The sequence below is a fragment of the Nicotiana attenuata genome, unplaced genomic scaffold (genome assembly GCF_001879085.1).
Source record: "Nicotiana attenuata strain UT unplaced genomic scaffold, NIATTr2, whole genome shotgun sequence".
Classification (NCBI taxonomy): Eukaryota; Viridiplantae; Streptophyta; class Magnoliopsida; order Solanales; family Solanaceae; genus Nicotiana; species Nicotiana attenuata.
Window position 1 is genome coordinate 91,153 of NW_017674295.1, and position 11,289 is coordinate 102,441.

Here is an 11,289-nt window from a genome sequence, read left to right on the forward strand (position 1 = left end):
GACCTCAAATTTTGCACACAAGTCATATTTGACATTACGGACCTACTGCAACTTCCGAAATCGGATTCCGACCCTGATATAAAAAAGTCCACTTCCGGTCAAACTCTCAAAAACCTTCAAATTTCTATCTTTAGCCAAATGGCTCCAAAATGACCTACGGACCTCCGAATTCATTTCCGATCTCGCCCCCAACTCCAGAGTCACCATACGGAGCTATTCACAGTCTCGGAATCCCAAACGGACATCGATAACACTGAAATGCACTTCAAGCCAAACTTATGAAATTTCTTCTAAAATGCTAACTTCTACAATAGGCGCCAAACACTCCCGGGTTATCCAAAACCCGAACCGGGCATACGCCCAAGTCCGAAATCATCATACAAACTTGCTGGAACCTTCAGATCCTGATTCCGAGGTCGTTTACTTAAAAATCCAATCTTAGCTCATTCTTTCAACTTTAAGCTTCTGAAATGAGAATTCTCTTTCTAAATCAACTTTGAACTTCCCGAAACTTAATTATGACTATGCGTACAAGTCATAATGCCTGAAATGAAGCTGCTCATGGCCTCAGGCTGCTGAACGGAGCGCTAGAACTCAAAACGACCGGTCGGGTCATTACAATAATGTTGTGTTGTATTCAATCAAAAGCAATTACATCGTACAACACTATAATATAAGCCCATACCCACGTTCTCAAGAATCACATGTCTAAAATTGGAGTAGGTGGAGTCGGGTCAATTGATCTTTATATATTCGACAGTTCTATACCCTTTACTCTTCTGTTTCCTGATTTTGCATAATTCATACTGGAAGTGTGAATCTACAATGTCTTCTTCATTGGCTGCACTCAGTTCAAGCCACTTCAATGGAGCTTCTTCCCTTTGCAAAATTCAGGTTAAGTATGCAATCTAAATGCTCAATTTTGAATCATCATTCATTTAATTCGCAACTGAAATCTCAACCAATCCCAAAATTAGTTAGGGTTAGCTTTATGAAATTTACCTTTCTATTTTCCTGCTTTCTGATTAATGAAGCGATTTGCAGGAGGAACTGAAGGTTAGTAAGGTTGGGAATTTCAGAATAAGAGCTACATCGATGGCGACATCATCGCCAGCGCAAGGCTTGCAGTTTGGGGAGGGTAAAGCTAACAAGTTGGACAAATTGCGTATTGGTGTGCTTGGAGCTAGTGGTTACACTGGTACTGAGGTCTGTACAATTTAATCTTGCTCTTTGTCGAATGGCCCCGCTTCAGTTTATTGTTCAATTTGTAACTGTTGGTTCTGTGAATTTTGAAAAGAAATGAGCCTGCAAATAAGTCTTAAAGTTATACTCTTTGAACACAATCCGACATTATGCTTGTAAGACGATGTCTGATAAATGTCTATTTTACTCGTGCACTAAGAATTACTTCCTCTGTTTCAATTTATGTTAATCTATTTGACTCGGCACTGATTTTAAGAAAAAAGGAAGACTTTTAACATGTGTGGTCTTAAAAATATTATACCATTTGGGTGGTTATGAAAACTTCTCACTGAAGATAATAGTGGAAACCTAAAATTGAAGAGTTCAACTAAAAAGGACATATGTTTACATAAATTGAAGTAGATTGAGTAGTTGTTTGTCGCCATTCGTTGTTTCTTTTCATAACATTTGAAAACATAAGTTTTTTTTAGCAATTCAATAAATTGAAGTGCAAAATTGGCACTTTGCAGAGATTGCTTCTTGCCCTTATTTTATTTTATCCATCTCATAAGCTTTCTGAAAATTGCTATCATCTTAGCAAGAGCTATATGTTGCCCTAATACTTTTTTAAACTAAGCTCAATAAACATGCTTAGATGTAAAACCGAAAAAAGATCATTTTCAAGACAAACTCTGATTTTGGTCAATGAGGAACCTGGAGCATTGTTTGAGACAATGTTATTAAAGGCGAGAAACTCAAAAAACCTCTAAGGTCTGTTGGGGCCTTAAGCGCAAAGAGCAAATGAAGTGTGTGTTTAATGAAGAAAGACGCAAATGGAGAAAGCTACAAATATATATATGTGAAATCCATGACTAATATCTATAAGCATAAATACCAAATATATGGACAAAAAAATTGAAGAAAATTTACGATAAAGTGAAATATCAATTGTTTAATTTTGTCTCTTCTATCCTTATGCTCATTGACAAGGAAAAGTATGCCTTAGAGCCTTGATGACAACAATGAAGCGTCCCCTAAGTAAGGAGAAGCACTCAAAATGTTTTGAGCCTCGCTTCAGGACTTAACCGCGCCTTTAATAACACGCACTCGGCTAATGTAGCTGTTATGAACTTGGCTTGTGCAAGGTTTGTGGTTTACGCTACGATGGGAAAGTAACCTTTGCCACTACATTGCTGATCGTCGCGTGCTGTTAAAACAACCAAGGTAGTTTAAATGGTTCCTAATATTTAGGAGGACAAGTCGCTTTTCTTGCTATAATGTTTCAAAGAGATTAAACATGGTGAAATTTATCAAGGAACGATATGGAAAATGGATCTTCAGATTTTTCTAAAAATTTGTCTGGATAGTCAAGTCGTTTTTGGAGATCTTACATAGTGGAAGAAGATACTTATTATTCTAAATCGTGATATGATCGAGAGGAGAGTTTTACTCTTGAGCATTAGAAGTTATGTGTTATGTGCGGGATAACGATTAGAAAAAGTTATGCATTATGTATGGGATGAAAACTCTTCGAAGATAAATGAGAGAATAATCTTTCCCCCCATTTTAATTTAACTGAAGGACCCAATATGGCTAAAATGTTAATGGCGCTTTTCTGTACCCATTTATCCAGGTAAGTTAATGTTCTCCTTCTGCAGCCCGTGCTATCATGTTATTTGGGTGCTTTTGCTTGGTTACATTATGCTCTTGTTTTCGTATATCATTAGATGTATCATCGACCTACTCCCTCCTATTCTATGTACTTTTCGCTTAGAACTAAGTTAATAAACGNCCGCTGACAGGAAAGCTGGCCAATCAATAGAATCGGTTTTTCCTCACCTAGTCACACAAGTATGGATATTCATATTCACATACTTCTATTCTTTCTTATGCTTTTTGGAATTTGAATTGATGTTATATAGGACCCAAAAGTATTAATTTTACTTCCTCTATATTTTTTGTGCATTTTCAATTTAGACCATGAAGTATTAATTTTACGTCCTCTATATCTTTTCCTTATCAACCATTTCCCTTTAGGATCTTCCGAGTCTGGTTGCTGTTAAGGATGCAGATTTCTCTGCTGTGGATGCTGTTTTTTGTTGTTTGCCACATGGTACAACTCAGGTTTGTAGCAATTCCATATCTCAGATTTCCCAAAATTAATCAGCCTCTTATCAAAGGAAGAGTGGTCTCACTTTGTGTATCATAAATTCTAATGGAGATCTTGAGACTTGTATTTAAGTTTTTAATTTTTTTAATTAGTTACATTTTGCAGGAAATTATCAAAAGTCTTCCCACAAATCTAAAGATTGTTGATCTTTCTGCGGTATGCATTCAGATTATACTTCAGTTATACTTCTCTGCATCTCAAAAAATTTCTATACTTACTATCATCATCATGGTCATGTAGGACTTCAGATTACGAGATATTGCTGAGTATGAGGAATGGTATGGCCAGCCTCACAAAGCAACAACTTTGCAGGTAGAGTAGTCGATTTCTTCTCTCCCTCGTTCCAGAAAAATGAAAAAATAAAAGGAACTTCATGTTTGATACAAATATATAGTGTTATATGAAGGTTTACAACCAGAGTCCTAACGAGAAAATTTGGAGTATCATATGCGGAAATGAGAGAATTCTTTCATTAGTTTTCCTCCAATTGAGTATCTTCTTGTGGCCAATATAAGCTCAGCAGTTTGAATGAGTATTCTCTTGACTGATGCAGCAAGAAGCAGTCTATGGCTTGACTGAGATTTCGAGGAGAGAAATTCAAAGTGCTCGTCTGGTTGCAAATCCTGGCTGTTATCCGACATCTGTTCAACTTCCTCTTATTCCCTTGATAAAGGTTTGCATCTAAGTTGAAAACCAAAGCGTATCTTTATTGCCTGCATTGTGAGTTTGTCAAGATTTCTTGACAATGGAAGTATCTGGTTATATAGGCCTCCTTTGTTGGAAAATCTGAAATTTGAATGAATAATTCATTCTAAAATTATAAGAAGAAAATAAGCTTCTCGGTAATAACCTTTTATTGGCCTTCATCTCATAGTTTTACTTAAGTCCCTTTTAACCTTTAAAATCTCCAATCTATAACGATATTCAATGGATCCGTAATCAAAAGCAAGTTTGAAACATCCTAGGTAAGAAATTTCAATGTTATGTGTACATTTTTTCGTTGTCAAGAAGCCCATTTTTATAACAGATACCAATTGAACCAGTACTTGACTAAATTTTAAGTTGCTAATATAGGTGAACTAGAAGGTCTGTCTTGTAGAAAGTGCCTTTGACTAGTCGGTTTTGTTGTTCTTCCAGTTTCTGATATCCGAGATTGATCCAATTTCCATTAAATGTGCATTCATGAGTGTCTGCTACAATTTTCTGAAAATCTTATGATCCTTCTTTCTTGAGAAAAATGGCTTTTACTTGTGTCAATCTTGATTCTGAATTAGCAAGATATTCCTTGATAAGCTGAGGGATGCCAGTTCCTTTTACTCGGTAAAATAGTTGTCCCATATGTCAGCTTGTTCTACAAAATGTAACTAAAGATGACCTTTTATAATTTGAACACATGTTTTTTTTGCCTTGTTGTTAGCTTAAGGTGCTTGATGCACAGATGCTATAGTGCTCATGCTAATGTATTTAGTTTTTCCTTTCCTTTATTTTGGTCCATGGCTCACTCTTGGTTGATTCTGCCTCTGCCTTTATTATTGCAGTCCAATCTCATTGAAGTAAGAAACATAATTATCGACTCAAAATCTGGTGTTAGTGGAGCAGGTTTGTACTTTTTTGTAACATTTCCTTGTCATGCCAGCCACTTGTACTACTTTAGCAGTAGTAACCAGCTTCTCATACTTTATCTTGAAGGTCGTGCTGCGAAGGAGGCAAATCTGTTCACTGAAATAGCTGAAGGAATACGTTCTTATGGTATAACCAGACATAGGCATGGTCAGTAATCCATTTCAGCTATGCATATATTGAATTGTTTTAGTTACTGTTTCTTAATTTCTTAAATGGAGAAATTACGAAGTTAAGTGCTACATTAAGATTACTAAATATTGACATATCATCTCACCCCAACATGATACTCTATCAGACCAAGCTGAAGGTTGAACCAATTCAGGAGAAGATAAAAGATATTTTAAGAATTTATAAAATTAAAAAAAAAAAAAAAGCAAAATTCATCTGGCTTTTGAAATAGCAATAACATGATTCTTTCTTAGAATTGTGGAAATAGTATTTTGCTGTAAAATGAAAGACTATTATTAACCCATTACACTAGGATCAGATCACGTCAAACACAATAATTATTATTTGATAAATACGACGATTTATTTTGTAATCGACTTTAGTTTAGAGGTAATTCTTATATCGGAGAAACACTAAGGCTTTTAACTTAATGGTATAAGTTGAGTGACTTAGATTCTGCATGAAGTTCAATTGCTTATGTCTTCTGTTTTTATAATGTGGTATACCTCAAGTTTCCAAAAAGTTAGCGAAATGGGTAGTTCATTGCTGACAAAAATTCCATTCTCCTGAGTTTTGCTTAGGAAAAATCTTATCAAGTGTAATTTATACAATTAAGAGTTCTGGTTTTGTTCACAGTGCCAGAGATCGAACAAGGATTATGAGAAGCTGCAAATTCAAAGGTTACTGTTAGCTTCACTCCACATCTTATGCCAATGGTAATAGCTGAACCGTCTTCAAGCTTGTCTAGTTTGCACTGCTCAGCAGGTCCTCCTCTTAGGCTGTGTTTTTATCTGCATTACTTTCTATTCTACAGAGCTGTGGTATGCAATCGACTATATATGTGGAAATGGCTCCAGGGATGACAACTCAGGATTTGAAAGATCACCTTGTTAACTACTATGAGGTATGAACTTTCAGCTGCATGACCTGGGTAGCGATTAATTCATGGATTTCATTACCATTTTTGTTTCTGTACTTCAGCCCGATAGTAACTCCATTTCTCCAGTTAGTAATATCCCAAATCCGTTTATGTTCTCAATTTATTCTATGGTTGCGTATGATGTCACATCCCAAGTTATCTTTTTTCCTTCTCAAATTAGGAAGAGTTTTCAGTTTGTTAGAAGAGGGAGTATGTGGCTTCATGCTAGTCACTGACTCTTAGATACATTTTGTAGTTGTAACTTTTGACAAGAGGTCTTCTTGTAATTGTGAGAAACCTGAAGGAGTCCACGTAATCTATCTTTGTGCAAAGACTACACTTATATTAAATTCTTTGTTATACAATCTGAAGGCAGAAATTTAAAAGTTTTTACTGAATCGGAATAAGAAATGATTGTTGTCTAAGAAGGTCGATAAATGAAAGGTAAACTTGGGGTTTTAATTTGCTAAAGCTAAAATTACCAAGCTCGGTGATATCTTAGCTGTGGGTGATTAAACCTGCATTTTTTTAGATCTTATGGTCAATGACCACCTAAGCGCTTTGATGCTTTAATTTTTAAGAGAAGTATGACTAGTATGCTTCTTCATTAGGTCTGCCTCATACAAATGTAATTAAAGCTTAGTTTGGATCAAGCCAATTCTTTCAACTAGCCATGCATGAATAATCTGACAGCTGATCTCCCCTTATAAGTACTGTTGCTAAAAGAAGTTGCACTCAGATCTCAAGTCTCATCTTTCCAGTTTGACCGCAATAGCATGACTCGAATTAATAGCAATACATATAACACTTCATATAGCTGACGCCAACGAGTGTTGGGATTGTGACATAGTTGTTGTATATAACATTTCACCCCACCAAAAGATATTGAGATATTTTTAGATTTGTTTGCAAGAGGAGGAGACTAATCCTGTCATCTTTAGAGTCCAAGATAAGTAGTTATGATATTCATCTGCATATGCATAAGAAAAGATTATGTTTTCCCTTTAGGACTGATATATGTATGTATTTCACCTTCTCCAGCATGAAAAATTTGTGGTGTTGCTGAAGAACTCCGTTAACCACCCGGAATCCACCCGAGCCCCCCCGGGACCCCAACCAATCATACCAACCAATCCCAAAATGCATTACGGACTTACTCAAGGCCTCAAATCATATCAAACAACGCTAAGACCATGAATTACACCCCGATTCAAGCCTTATGAACTTTGAACTTTCCAAATTCTACTCTCGATGCTTAAACCTATCAAATCACGTCCGATTGACCCCAAATTTTGCACACAAGTCTTATTTGACATTATGGACCTACTGCAACTTCCGGAATCAGATTCCGACCCCGATATCAAAAAGTCAACCTCCGGTCAAACTTCTCAAAAACCTCCAAATTCCTATCTTTAGCCAAATGACTCCAAAATAACCTACGGACCTCCGAATTCATTTCCGATCGCGCCCCCAACTCCAGAATCACCATACGGGGCTATTCATAGTCTTAGAATCCCAAACGGACATCGATAACACTGAAATGCTCTTCAAGCCAAACTTATGGAATTTTTTCTAAAATACTAACTTCCACAATAGGCGCCAAAACGCTCCCGGGTTATCCAAAACCCGAACCGGGCATACGCCCAAGTCCGAAATTATCATACGAACCTGCTGGAACCTTCAGATCCCGATTCCGAGGTCGTTTACTCCAAATTCTAATCCTAGTTCATTGTTTCAACTTTAGGCTTCTGAAATGAGAATTCTATTCCTAAATCAACTCTGAACTTCCCGGAACTTAATTCCGACCACGCGCACAAGTCGTAATACCAGAAATGAAGCTGTTCATGGCCTCCGACTGCTGAACGGAGCGCTAGGACTCAAAACGACCGGTCGGGTCGTTACAATTGGTCAGCCCAAATGACATGACAAGGAACTCGTAATGGCCATATTGAGTCCTGAAGGCAGTCTTCGGGATATCTGGCTCCCGAATCTTCAACTGATGGTAACCAGAGCGCAAGTCAATCTTAGAAAACACTTGTGCGCCCTGAAGCTGGTCAAACAGATCATCTATACGAGGCAGAGGATAACGGTTCTTCACTGTAACCTTGTTCAACTGGCGGTAGTCAATACACATGCGCATAGAACCATCCTTTTTCTTCACAAACAAAATAGGAGCACCCACCGTGAAACACATGGCCGAATAAAACCCTTACCAAGCAATTCCTGTAACTGATCCTTCAACTCCTTCAACTCAGGAGGACCCATACGATACGGAGGAATGGAAATGGGCTGAGTGCCCGGCAACAGATCAATGCCAAAATCAATGTCTCTATGGGCGGCATGCCCGGAAGGTCAGCTGGAAACACATCGGGATAATCCCGTACCACTGGAACTGAGTCAACAGAAGGGGTATCAACACTGACATCTCTCACATAAGCTAAATACGCGGCACACCGCTTCTCAACCATACGCTGAGCTTTAAGAAAAGAGATAACTCTACTGGGAGTGTGATCTAAAGTACCACTCCACTCAATACGCGGAATACCTGGCATAGCCAGCGTCACGGTCTTGGCGTGACAATCAAGAATAGCAAAATGGGGTGACAACCAGTCCATGCCCAAAATAATGTCAAAATCCACCATGCCGAGTAATAATAAGTCTGCACTGGTCTCAAAACCACGAATAGTAACCAAACATGACCGATAAACGCGGTCCACAACAAGAGAATCACCCATAGGAGTAGAAACAAAAACGGGGGCACTCAAAGAATCCCGAGGCACACCCAAATGAGGAGCAAAATAAGAAGACACATAAGAGTAAGTAGAGCCCGGATCGGATAGAACCGATGCCTCTCTGTGACAAACCAGAATAATACCTTTGATGACGGAGTCAGAGGCAACAACCTCGGTACGAGCAGGAATAGCATAATATCTGGCCCGACCCCTCTCTCGAGGGCGACCTCTATCTCCCCGACCTCCGCCCCTAGCCGGCTGGGCAGGTGGGGTAGCAGCTGGAGCTGTGACCATGGCCTGAGAACCCCGAGGAGCACGCTGTGGCTGAGAAGTCTGTGGGGGCGCGCTCCTCCCAAGTCTGGGGCAATCCCTCACCAAGTGACGTGTATCACCACACTCGTAACAAGCTCTGGGAGGACGCGGTGCATGTGAATGACTAGGGCCAGGTCTGCTGGACTGACCTCTGGAAGCACCCCGCGCAGGAGGCGCGCTAGAAGCTGGAGGTGCATAATAAGGCTCCTGAGGTGTAGGTGGAGCTGGAGTACTACCGGCTGCTGGAAGAGCTGAATGTACAAGGCGACCCGGATAACCTCTGCCATAACGACCTGCTATTGGGGTACGGGCACCAGAGTAGTGACCCGACTCTCGAGACCTCTTGGCCTCCCTCTCTCCTCGCTCCCTGGCAAGCATACCCTCAATCCTCCTAGCAATGCTCACTACCTGCTGATAAGGAATGTCCATCTCCAACTCTCGAGCCATGCTAGATCTGATGGGTGGAATAAGACCCTCAATGAACCTGCGAACTCTCTCCCGAACTGTAGCAACCAAAGCCGGTGCATGCCTGGACAACCTGGTATAACGGATAGCATAATCTGAAATGGTCATAGCACCCTGGCGCAAATGCTCAAACTCTGCGCGCCATGCATCCATGAGACTCTGGGGGACAAACTCTCTCATAAACATATCCGAGAACTGGGTCCAAGTCAGTGTAGCAGCCTCGACTGGACTGTCTATCTCATAAGTCCGCCACCAATCATAGGCGGCTCCCCGAAGCTGAAAAGCAGTGAAAGAAACCCCGCTGGACTACACTATGCCCATAGTGCAAAGAATACGATGACACTCTTCTAGAAATCCCAAGGCATCGTCTGATGCTAATCCACTGAACACTGGGGTATCATACATCTTGAACCTCTCAAGTCTCCGCAGCTCGTCCTCTAAAGCAGCTAACCCATCCTCGGGCTGAACTGGCGCTCCAGGCGGTGCCGGAATAATCTCTGGAGCCTGCTCAACCTGCACTCGCTTCTTAGGAGTGCGGACGGCGGGAGTCTATGCTCCTCCCCCGGCCTNGGAGCACTGGAGTAGTAGTAGCAGTAGTAGGTGTGCCAGGTGCCAGGGCTCCGGCTGGATCTGCTGGTGGTACCTCGGCGGCAGCTCGTGCAGGTGCTTTGGCTGCACCATATGCGCGTCCTCGACCTCTCCCCCGGCCCCGGCCTCTGGCAGCTGCAGTAGGGGGCGCGGGTGTCTGATCATCTCGAGTAGCACGTGTCCGTACCGATCAGCGAGACTCTAATAAACCGGCCTGTGTTCCGTGACTCCTATGAACCTAGAGCTCTGATACCAACTTGTCACAACCCCAGTTCACCCTCCATGAATGTCACGAGCCCAGTTCACCCTCTATGAACATGTCGTGATGGCACCTAGTTCCTACAACTAGGTAAGCCTAACAGTGCGGAATAATTAATTAAAAACTGAACATACGGAAATAACAACTGTATATAAGGCCACTCGGCCTATACAACTCAAAAAAATATGCGGAAGTCTACAACTAAATCCCAAAACCCGAAAATTCACGGGAAACACAGGCTAATAGAATGTAGTAATCTGCTCTACACCAGAATGTCTAAACAACATGAAAGGAAAGAAAAGGACTATGTGCTAAAGCCGGAATGAGTAGAGACTCCTGGTCTGCGGACGTAGCAGATATACCTCAAGTCTCAGCTAGGACTCTCCACCACGAGGATGATACGCCTGGGAGGAAGTACCTGGATCTACACATGAAAAACATGTGCAGGAAGGGCATGAGTATACCACAACGGTACTCAGTAAGTGCCAAGCCTAACCTCGGTCGGGTAGTGACGAGGAAGGTCAGGGCCCTACTTAGATAAAACATAATAAATAATAAGATAACGGAAACAGTTTAAATAAAGTCTACAGCGAGAATCTAAACCAGATAAATAAGGAAGGACAGTAGTAGAAAGCAAAAGTAACAATACAAGGAATACCGCTCTCAAAAAGGAATAATAGCCGGGGATCTCTTGGTATCCCGAGGATCTCTTGGTATCCTCATTATATGCACCAGGGATCTCTTGGTATCCCGAGGATCTCTTGGTATCCTCATCATAAACACTGGGGATCTCTTGGTATCCCGAGGATCTCCCGGTATCCTCATTTAAGCAAGTCGGGGATCTCTTGGTATGCCAATATATATAGAACAC

At 40.7% G+C, this 11,289-nt stretch overlaps 1 pseudogene; it reads left to right on the forward strand.

The window, feature by feature from the left end:
- Positions 1 to 708: 708 nt before the first annotated feature.
- Positions 709 to 7,136, forward strand: LOC109218363 (annotated as a pseudogene).
- The last annotated feature ends 4,153 nt before the right edge of the window (positions 7,137 to 11,289 follow it).